The sequence below is a fragment of the Brassica oleracea genome, chromosome C7 (genome assembly GCF_000695525.1).
Source record: "Brassica oleracea var. oleracea cultivar TO1000 chromosome C7, BOL, whole genome shotgun sequence".
Taxonomy (NCBI): domain Eukaryota; kingdom Viridiplantae; phylum Streptophyta; class Magnoliopsida; order Brassicales; family Brassicaceae; genus Brassica; species Brassica oleracea.
In genome coordinates, this window is record NC_027754.1 from 41,150,066 (window position 1) to 41,161,680 (window position 11,615).

The 11,615-nt window shown below is 31.8% G+C and overlaps 1 long non-coding RNA gene across 3 annotated transcripts; it reads right to left on the reverse strand.

Annotated features, from left to right (window-relative positions):
• Positions 1–6,823: 6,823 nt before the first annotated feature.
• Positions 6,824–9,370, reverse strand: LOC106302186. Of its 3 annotated transcripts, XR_001262377.1 has the most exons (6): positions 9,028–9,370; positions 8,324–8,932; positions 8,038–8,263; positions 7,758–7,839; positions 7,451–7,601; positions 6,824–7,342 (listed from the first exon to the last, which is right to left on the reverse strand). It is a non-coding gene; the product is annotated as an uncharacterized LOC106302186 (long non-coding RNA). The 3 variants fall into 3 exon arrangements; XR_001262376.1 differs by having other exon boundaries at positions 8,038–8,932; positions 9,048–9,370; XR_001262375.1 differs by having other exon boundaries at positions 8,038–8,932.
• Between the last annotated feature and the right edge of the window lie 2,245 nt (positions 9,371–11,615).

The following is an 11,615-nucleotide window of genomic DNA, read 5'->3' on the forward strand; positions in this document are numbered from 1 at the left end:
AGAACGGGTGACGTCTAAAAAGGAAAGTAAGAAAGAGTCTAAGGGTTAAGGAAAAAGGAAATAAAAAAAAAAGAAAAAGTTAAATGATTGAAATACGAACCACCGAGGAACTGGTGGGGAGTATGAGAAATGAATAGAAATGGAATACGAACCACCGAGGGACTGGTGGGGAGTATGGGAAAACGCGGCGGCCGTAGCGTTCAAAAACGGCAGGTTAAGAATAGAGGCGCCGGTAAGATTGAGTCACGCCGAGTCTTGGCGGGAAGGGGCCGTAATACACTGCAAAGGGTATAGACTACATCCAAGGGAACCGGATGCCGAGTGTACCAGGGCAGGCGGCTCCACAGGAACGCAGCAAGAAAAGGGGAGGGTTGGTCCGCTTGAGCTGTGTAGGTCCTAGAGTTCTAGGATGACTGGAGTCTTAAATAATAAACCGAATTGGGTGAATTGAGTGATGACTGAGTTCATTGCATTGCTTGTTTTTCGTGAAATGAAACCTTAATAGCTAGTTAAGAAATGGGTGTAGTGACTAGTCGGTTCTCGTTTCTCATTGAGCAGTATAAAAGCTCATGGGGGAGACTGGTCTAGAATCGCTTCACTGAGTATTCATACTCACCCCTCTTTTTTCCTCTTCCTTTTTGCAGAACTATAAGTGGAAATGTCAATGGTAAGAAAGGAAACACACCTGAAACTCATGGGACCAGAAACAGGACACACGGAGATGTCGGGAAAGTAGACATGTGTGTCCTAAACCCCGCGCCCAGGAACCCCGGTTGGAAATGGGGAAGGGGCGGGTGTTTCAAGAGCCGTGCTCACCATAGTAAAAAAAAAGGCAATCGCCTCAAGCCTCCCATTTTTCATCAATATTTGCGACCCCATACAAAATACAGTAGTGGTTTATAAAGTATAAGGAGTGAGTTACAGGTTGCTCAAAAAGAAGAAGAGTGTATATATATATATATTTATAAAGAGCTTGTTGTCTATATATTTTGTTCTCTGCATTTGAGTTTGATCTACAATTTCAATTACTTTTAGAAATTTTTTTATGAAAACCTATTTGTTTTAAAAATAATTAGCCTTAGGGCATCTTTATTGGTGAGACGAAGAGAGAGGGAGAGAGAGTTCCTTGTCTTGCTTTTTTTTTTTTTTTTTTTTTTTTTTTTTATTTGATCATTGAAGAGTAAGGGACAACCCTTAATTAAGGGCTTTTCCCTTCTCTTTCTTCTTCGGTTCCCACCCTTTTCCCCTAAGGGATGCCTTAAGGGACTGCCAATACAGATGCCCTTAGGCCCCAAAAAGTATAGGCACGGCACTGATCTAAACGTCAAGATTAATTTTGTTTTTTTCTTTGCAAACGTTAATTTTTTTGCTTTCTTATTAAATTATTAAATTAAAATCTGATTTTTAGATGTCACCCATGTTCGAAACTACGCTAGGCGCTAGTCGGGCAGCAACTCCGGACCTAGCGAATTACCGAAAAATCGGAGATTAAGCGGGGTATACGCGAAGCTTAGTTTTTATATAATTTTATTTAATTTAATATTAAAATTAGATATGATGTAAATATAATATATATTTCTGTATATTAAATTTATACTACTATCTATCTCTAACAAAATCCATTATTAAAAATATATATACATATGATACAGCTGTGAATATTAAACAGACTTCACCATCAAAAATATTATAATATTATGTAATTTCACTACAACCTTTCATCTAAGATAGTATTAAAATGTTTATTTCATGGAGGGAAAGTGAACTAGTAGTAAGTTTGACATATTTTAAATTTGTTTTGTCTCAAAAATCCCAACAAGAAATAAGAAATTAAAAATGCAAAAATCTAAGAATTGACAATATCCCACATCGGAAAGAACGAACAAAAGTTACTCGGCAAGTACTCTATAAATATACATATTTATCTGTTGCTCGAATGTGTTAGTGGGCTTTGAAAGCCCAAAACTTTCCAATAATTTAAAATTTACACGGAAAAAATCGATTAAAAATCGGTTTTGGTCCGGTTTATTATGCTAGGCGGCCGATTTTATGTGGGGCCGATTTAGTATTGGTCTAAAGCGACACAGTTCTTTTGCGTCGAGCGCCTAGGCGGCCGCCTAGCCGCATTTTTGAACAGGGATATTGTCACGAGCATACTACCTCCAAGGCTCCAACGATAATAATGACCAACTTTAACAATTATTTCGAAAAATATATTTGAATTTTGAAATATTTAACTAAATACGTAAAAGACCTAAAGTAAAGAAATACTGCAACAACAGTGTACCTCGGCAATTGGTATTTTATGGAAATTAAAGGTGGCTCGCTATTGTGATTATGACATTCCAATATTTCTTTTCTATATATATTCCGTATCCAAAGTAGAAAACAGGCATGTACATCGGATATACAAAATGGGTAAAAAGATAGAGATATTTATGAATCAAACAAACCAAAGACTCGAAGGTTCAAAGATGACATATGTACATTTTCTGGAGTTAAGTAAAGTGACAACGTGCCAACTACATCAACTTGTTACTTGTTCTCAGCACGTCAGCAAGATCACTAGTGCAAAAGATCTAACTCGGTTGATATTTATATATATGACATATCAGAGACATTTTTTATCCATGGCTAAACCAAGTGAAACATTAGCTTATAACCTATAAAACTATTTAAAATTACTTTTAAAAATTATTAAAACTTTCACTAAATCGTCTAGCCCCCAATATTTTGGGGACATGTCATGTTTTTATCACATTGTTATTCATCAAAGATGCGTTGTTCAGTTACCACTATTGTTACAATTATTATTTATGCAATTTTTTAAAAAATCTTATAAGAAATAAATAAAAATAAATGTGCTTTAATGGGGACATGTGGTTTGTTCTGGTAAATTGGGTCACCACTCACGCCATTTGCAATAACCATTGTTCCGTGAAGAAAAGACAAGGCAGATTCGAATTTCTGGCTATAAATATGATAATTTCTGTTTCTTATTTCCCAACAAGTTACAAGTCATTTTTTTTTTAACTTTTCGGTGGGCACAACCAGGTTGATACGAGTATTGCCGTATTTCATTTTTTTTTTCTCAAACAATAGAAGTAAAAGAAAACAGATTAGGCTGATTATCATTAAGCACATTCAGACAAAAGCTCCAAAAGAACTTACCAGTTAGTTATATCATCAATGCATCATCATTCAAATCAACTTCACAAATATATATGCTTTACTACACTCGCATGTAGAATCGAACAAGCTTAGCCACATCAAGGAAAACACTTTTTTTCTGGTATGTGATTGTCAAATCAAATCATAAAAATATAACAATCTCCTAAAAGAGAAAAACCTAGACAAACTGCTTTCAACTCGAAACTAACTTGTTTCACACAATGACCAACACTTCACATGGTTCCTCTCAATTTCTTTACCCACAAATAGTTAAAACTCCTTCCACAAAGCTTCTCTATCTTAATTTCCGCCACAAAATATTTAAGAATCAAGAAAAAATATATTTTCTTTTTGTCTCATTGTAAGCAAATAAACAACAAACCAGAAACAAAAACAAAATTTCACAGACAAAACCAGTATCAAGCTTCAAGCAACAGAAAGAGGATTCTTGAGAAGAAGAAAGTAAAGTTTCTTTATTTGATTTAGCTGTTTTATATATATTAAACTATTAAAGCTCGGATGCGAAATTGTTTACGAAAGTTAGTAAAAACATAATTTTAAACCTGTATCGTATTTCTCTAACGATCCCTCCAACAGAAGCATAACATATATAATGTTACATAATTTGATTCTACATTTCACCAACCCTAAAACCAAATCTTCCACAAGGAGATAATCAAAACGTATACATATCCCTCATTATCTCTGTAGTTTTTGGCCTTTTATCTTCTATTCAGTGCCTGAAGGCAAGAAACAAACCGGTGGAAATTCACGACTGCACTCGCGGCTTCATCAACCGCTGAAACCGTCACAGTCACAGACTTTTTTTACTTCATCAGCTGTCAGATTCTGCAACTTAGGTTTGTAACATACTGATAGAAAAACGAGAGTCCATTCACTTCAAAATATAATGATATAATAAAAATAATAATAAATTAACCAAATCATCTTGACTTGGTGGCAAAGAGACTCCGGCTTGAGCTTTTGCCTTAAGTTCAAGTATCATTGACCATTTAAATGCGATTTAAGTAGATTTAATCGTCTATGCGTACCCGATGTTAGGTCTCGAAGAATTAGTATTTGAGCATAGAAACCCTCTCAGATTATATATATATATATATATATATATATTAGTTAAGTATAACAAATTTAAGAAATTAATTGAAGATGTTCTAATGTGTTCCAAAACACTATGATGTATCTCCAAAAACACACAAAACCATATAGTCGTAGACTGTAGTAATTCTTTGAGCCTGCGACTAGATAACGAACCGTTTGCACAAAACTCGGTCGCAGGTCATGTACTAGTCTTTTATCTTTATGTTGGATAAATATCTAAGGGCCTTAGTAAGAAAAGCCCACTCCTCGCGAGTGGTAAGCAGTACTCATGGTGGGCTCAAGTTTCTAGTCGTACCCCGCTGAGACTCTACAGGGCTCTGACTATCTTTTGGACTTTGGTTTGTTCGCAGAATCTTCCATTGTGAAGTTTTCCTTTAAAGCGACGATCCCTCCAAAGATGTGTTTCAGATTTGATATTGTTCTAGTCAACTGCCGTAACGTCTCTGTGATCTACTTTGCAAGAGTGTGAATCCGCCTGATTTACTCGCTACTACGTCATTGTTGCGTCTCCATCACACTATGCCGTCTCAAGCATCGACAGTTCTTCACAGAATCTATCTTACGATCGCCCATCCCTCTCTTTGTCGCAGGAACTATTGTGCAAGAGTGTGGACTCGCCAGTTCTAATCGCTACTACGTCATTGATGCGTCTCTATTACATTACGCCGTCTCAAGCATCGATGGTTCATCACAAAGTTGGTATTGCGATCCTCTCACCAGAGCTGCAATCTTCTATGGAGGTTGGACTTCTTGCTACCAAAATCCATTGGTTGGGTTATTCAACGTCGATTTCGACTTTTTGCGTTTCTTCGAACGCGGGTTTTAGGATTACAAGTGAAGCTTCTCTATGGGTCTCTTCTCTCCTTATCCACATCTATTTTTCGTTATGTTTTAGTTGTTTTCGTTTATGAGCTTACCGTCGAGGATCTTTCTGGTTGTAACCGACTTAGTCCGTTGGATTTTTAATTTAATATAAATATTTGGTGTTAAAAAAAAAGAACAGACAACTGTCAACATCGAAGACGAGTTCACTGTGAGAGTTTTATGCTCGGTTCTAGTCGTTCATAAGAAGTTTGAAGCTTTGACCAGCCCATCTTCATACCACCGACTACCAACCCAAACTTTACCCACCAGTCAATCTGTTTTTTTGCTAAAATTTGGACACCAGTCAATCTTTCTATCTTCACCATTTCATAACATTATTATATTCACTAGAGATTTTGCCCGGGCTATGCCCGGATTTATTCAAATAACGTTACATTTAATATCTATATTACAATATATTACTTCTATGTTATAAAAATATAAATAAAAATTGAATTAGAAATGAGTAAAACTTACAATTTATTTTCTTACTATCTAAAATATATATGGGATGGTGAACAAATGCGAAATGAATAAAGAATTTGTTAAATCTTAGTTATTATCCAAAATATATATTTTTTACATATTTAGGTTATTAATAAAATATATTATTAATCTCCACATCACATATTTCTTTGTTATATGTATTATTTATATCATATTTATGTTTTTAATTTATATGTTATTTAATATTTTATAATATATTTTCTTATGATTATAATCTATTTTTTACAATTGTACTAAGTAAAGCTAATTTAAATACTCATTGCTTTAAATATAAAAAAAACTTTAAAAAATTTTGTATGTGTTAAACACACTGAAAAATCTATGAAAATATTATTATTACTATATTTTTTTGCCAGCAATTATTTTACTATATTGTTTGTTTAGTTATAAGCAAAAAATTATCTTACAATCTAGCTATAGTTAAAATATTAATCTGGATTAAAACTAAATGTAAAATGATAATCAAAATATTTTCAAGAGATATTCACAATTTATTTAAATTTTATTATAATATATTAGTTGGTTTTAAAATTACTATTTTTTTAAATACAATCTGGTTATTACGCTGTTATTAAAAATGAATTTTTGGATACCAATCAGGGGAGTTTTGAATATATTTTTAGTCCAAAACTATGATCCAAAAACATTATAATATATTTTTAGTCCAAAACTATGATCCAAAAACATTATTTTCTTATTATTATTTTTCCAGTAAAAACATTCTACAATCTTGTACTAATATCACAAATTGAAAATATAAATTATTTTTAATTTGATGTAGCCTTATTATTTTAATTTCCATTAAAAATAGTCATTTTGTTTTTTTCTTACTTCGTGTCTTTAATATTTGCTTTGTTAAACTTCATACACTATTTTTTAAAATCTTTCTTTACTTTTTGTGAACAAAATTTTAAAATGTTTGTTGGCCATTATTGGTTAATATGGTACGGTTAATCTTGTAGGTGTCTTTAGAGAGGAGGCAAAAGCTCATGAACTGATTTATTTTTATCTTGTGTGGTTCAGTGGTTCTTTCATTCTACTTCTCTTGGTTAGAGTTTAAGTCTTTCTTTTATTAGTCTTTAGCGATTGTTTAAATACCAAAAATAAAGATTGCACATTATGATCAAAGATGTAATTCCAGTGAAATGCCAAGTAATGGAAAGAGTACAAAGAACTCTGCAATAAACTAACATAGTGGAATTGAGACAAAACAGAAGTACATAATTTCTCATGATAATAATACGATCATGTTATGCATATTACAATTCCAAACTGTATCACAAGTAATTTGTCAACATGATTTACTCACTGAGCTAGTTTGTGTCTCTTTGTCCTCTCTAGCGCACCCAAAGCCTCTTTACCGTCTTGCTCTCTCTTTCTGGCAGGTCCTCCAAACACAGCATCTCATGAACGAACTCTACTTTGTCTTCTCCAACAGATTCATCATCACACTCTTCAGGAAGCTCAGTACCTTGCACATTCCATGTCACCACCTCACAAACCCCAGTTTTCTTGCACCATCTTTTGATGTAACTGTGGTAGACATTGGGGACATGAACTGCCTCTTCAACGCTGCCAATTCACCTTCTGGCTAACCTGCTTTATTCAGCTAGTGTTTTGCCTCCTCCACATCTACCAGCTCGTCTTTTTGCGTCGTGTTATGTAGCCGAATGAAATGAGCCTGAGATAAAAATATCAAATGCGGTCACGTCAGTCAGCTTCCAACTGTCAAAAGTACAACAAATGGATACTCAGAATTGACCAAAAAACAGTTGCTTGTGAGCTGAACCTGATTGTAAGAGATTAGAGAGCAAACTTGACGGTAACCTGCGGAGACGCTTCTCTTGATCCTAAGCATTTCTCTATGTGTCTTCTTTCCCACGTTGCACCTAAGACTCATGTCACTTGGTGTAACAGAAACTTCCAAACCAACTTCTCCTCTTATATATTAACCAACACCAAACTTATATAATTAATCACACTGAAATATATATATCCCACTGTATACACTGAAAAACTAAGCTGGATTCATTAGATTCTCTGACTCCAAGTGACAACAACAAAGTCATATATTATAGTGAAATTTGTATACGTACCTTTGTTTGTTTTTCTTGTTGGTTCGCAGCTGCACCAACTTTTAATCTGGCCTCCTCTTCCACACATCCGTGATTCCACATACTTTATATATGCAATGAGTAATGCCATAACCATTTTATCACAATACATAACGGAAAATTCATATGGAACCAAATAAATCCATACAAACCAGCTATAGAATAAGAGAAAATTGAGACAAAAAGGAAAAAAAAGAGTAACACAAACAATTTATAGTTTCAAGATTTTTGTCTACTAAGCTGATTAAAAATGCAACGTTACCTTTTTCTAGAGAGAGCTTAGACCTCCCCTTTCTTTTTTATTTCATAGCTAATTTGTTAATGCATCTCAATTCGACCATGGGATCATCAAAACAGGTGAAAACTTTGTTAAAGAATAACTTCTCTACAATGAACCAGTAGAAATGCAGTATTGAAAATGGATCATACCTCATAGCCGTCTTTGAAGGTGCAACCCTTGGCCTAAATAATTGTGACTTGTGAAATTCCTAGAAGCTCAAATATCAAAATATGTCCGAGATCTTTAAGCTAGGACTGAAGAATATTACACTTCATGAGATATTTGGGGTTTCTGAATTTGCTTTGTCTGCGTCCATTATCATTGTGAGAAGAGAGATAATAGATATGCGAATCAGTTTCTTGTAGCTCCTCGAAGACAGGAACATAAGAAGCATTAAACAATTTGAAATCCTCAAATATCTGAATCTCAATAGTGACTCCTGACGTTGTCTAGCAAACCATGACTTCATTGCCGCATTAGTTGATCTCGTTAGTGAGAAGATGAAAGATGACTCTCCTGGGGGCCTTGGAGTTGAGAGCAGTGGAAATGACCACAACTGAAGTAGCAACAAAGTTATTAGAGAAGAGACAGAGATTGTTATCTGTGAGTTTGGAAACCACATTGTAGCTTCTTTCCATGAGCTTTGAATGTAGGTGGTGAGAGGAGCACCAAGGCAGTAGAGACTGTTTGGCCCTTTCTTGGCAGCAATCTGGGCATATACTTGGAGCTCTATGTGTGATGCCTCTCCTACTGATATCTTGATAACCTTCAGAGAATGTGACAGTGTCTGGTTGGTCCTCAAAACCAAGGTCAATGCCTCCATTTTTCATTCCAACCTCATGCTCAAGGATAAAATTCCCATTATCCTATACACCAGCTGAAAAGAACGACAAAAACAAAAATAAATCAAATAAGCATGAAATCAATCATCAAAATCCTGATGAGAAAGCTGTTATAAGTCAAACTATTGACCAAAGATGTAAAGAGCTAACAATCGCCATAGCTTGAGATTCTTGAAAGGAGGTTTCTGAGTTTGGTTCGAAGTAAATCTCTACGAAGACATTGGGAGCATTTTATATATTGAGGTGAAAGAGAGGAAGGTAGAACGGAACAATAAAGATGAGAATTAATAGCGTCATTGATTGATGAAGAGGAGGAAGCAGTCACAGAGTTACTATCGCAACCGGTGAAGATGAAGCTTAAGAGTCGGGATAGGGAAGATGAGCTCCACGCTCAAATGAAATTGGTAGGCGAAGCATTAATGGGCTTGAACTGGTCATTTCTGTAGTTTATCTTTGGACAGCCCAAACGAAGACTCAGTTTCTCTCTTCTTTCGACAGAAACAGTTATGAGGTTGATTTTTTATAGTGACCTGGATAGGTTTAGAGCGGAGGATATTCCCCTTTTAGTATTGTTAGACTAGACATTTTGCCCGGACTACGCCCGGGACTATATACAAATAACATATATTTTATATGTATATTACAATATATTACATCTATGTTATAAAATATAAATAATAAATTGAATTAAAATGAGTAAAACTCACAATTTGTTGTCTTCTACTATCTAAAATATGTATGGGATATTGAACAATGTGAAATTAATAAAGAATTTTTTAAACCTAAGTTATTCTCAAAAATATTTTTACATATTTAGTTTATTATAAAATATATTATTAATCTCAACATCACATATTTTTTTCGTTATATGTGTTATTTATATCATGTGTATGTTTTTATATGTCTCTTATTTAATATTTTATAATATTCACTGAAAATATGTGATTCTAGAGGAAGACTATGTATTTTATGTATTTTAGATTATAAAAAAGTTTTAAAATTATATGAGATTTTATTGAAAGCTGCATCTTTATTTGAACTTTAAAAAAACTACACTTTTGTATATATGTAAATTTAATACACTTTTAGATCTGAATATTTGAAATTATTATGATATATTTTCATATCATTATTTAAATACTTAAACTAAAATTAAGTAAAATCAATTTTATTTATTTCTTTTAAAATTAATACTTTAAGTTTATACACAATATCATAGTAATAGGTATTTTATTAAAATAAATAAAATGACGCATTTTATTTGACCGTATTTTTTCTTTCTTTCCTATCTTCGTATATCTATTCCTTCTAATTTTTGTTTACTTTTCTGTTGACTAAAGAAAATCAAACTTGTTTTTTTTTGATCAATCTTAGGATATCCCATACTTATAGAAAGTTCTAGATTAATCTCTAAAAAGAGGTATGGTTTACGGATAGACCATCTCCCAGAGTAGTTAAATGAAGCTAAAACATAATTATATATTTCAATGGCTAAAATATTTAGGAAATAAAATACAATAATACTGTAAATTTTTGTGTTTTAGTTGAGAAATTTATCTTGAAGGGCGGAGGCAACATACGGAGAGTGGGTTTAGCTGACCCCCACTATTTAAAAAAAATATATTTTTTTTGTAAAAAAAATATATTTTTTTTGTAAAAAAAATATATTTTTTTTGTAAAAAAAATATATTTTTTTTGTAAAAAAAATATATTTTTTTTGTAAAAAAAATATATTTTTTTTGTAAAAAAAATATATTTTTTTTGTAAAAAAAATATATTTTTTTTGTAAAAAAAATATATTTTTTTTGTAAAAAAAATATATTTTTTTTGTAAAAAAAATATATTTTTTTTGTAAAAAAAATATATTTTTTTTGTAAAAAAAATATATTTTTTTTGTAAAAAAAATATATTTTTTTTGTAAAAAAAATATATTTTTTTTGTAAAAAAAATATATTTTTTTTGTAAAAAAAATATATTTTTTTTGTAAAAAAAATATATTTTTTTTGTAAAAAAAATATATTTTTTTTGTAAAAAAAATATATTTTTTTTGTAAAAAAAATATATTTTTTTTGTAAAAAAAATATATTTTTTTTGTAAAAAAAATTCTATTGATCCCATAAAAATAAATTTGGACCTCATAAAAAAATTCTGACCCGATACAAAATGTTTGTGGTTCCGCCATATGTATAGTGTTTTGGATTAGTATAGCTTACGGAAGAGATTTATGTGTTAGTAAAGTTGGTAAGAGGAATTTTTATCAGCATAATAGTAAGATTAATGTGGCTATATGCTCCCCAGAAATAACTATATATGCTGCCTTTATAACCCTATTTTTAGTTTGTATAGGTTAGAAGACAAAAAAATTGTTCCGATAATAAACATTCTTTATCTAAAGATATCAAAAATCATAATATTATAATAAATATGAAAATTATATTTAGAAAGTTATAGTTTCAAATTTTTAAAATTTTAGAAAATATTTTTATTTTAAAATTTTATAATATTAATTAAAATATAATAGATATATTTTAGTATTTTTATAATTTCATTTAAAAAAAATTATTGAATATTTTTATTTTTGTATTTATATGATTTTTTTAAAAAAAAAGAAAAAATACTACCCGCAAACGCTAGCTGGAAACAGCTTTTGATTTTAAGAGGTTCAGAGCGGTTTGAAGCGATTTATAGCGGTTTGTATGATTGTTTCGAAACGCTGTC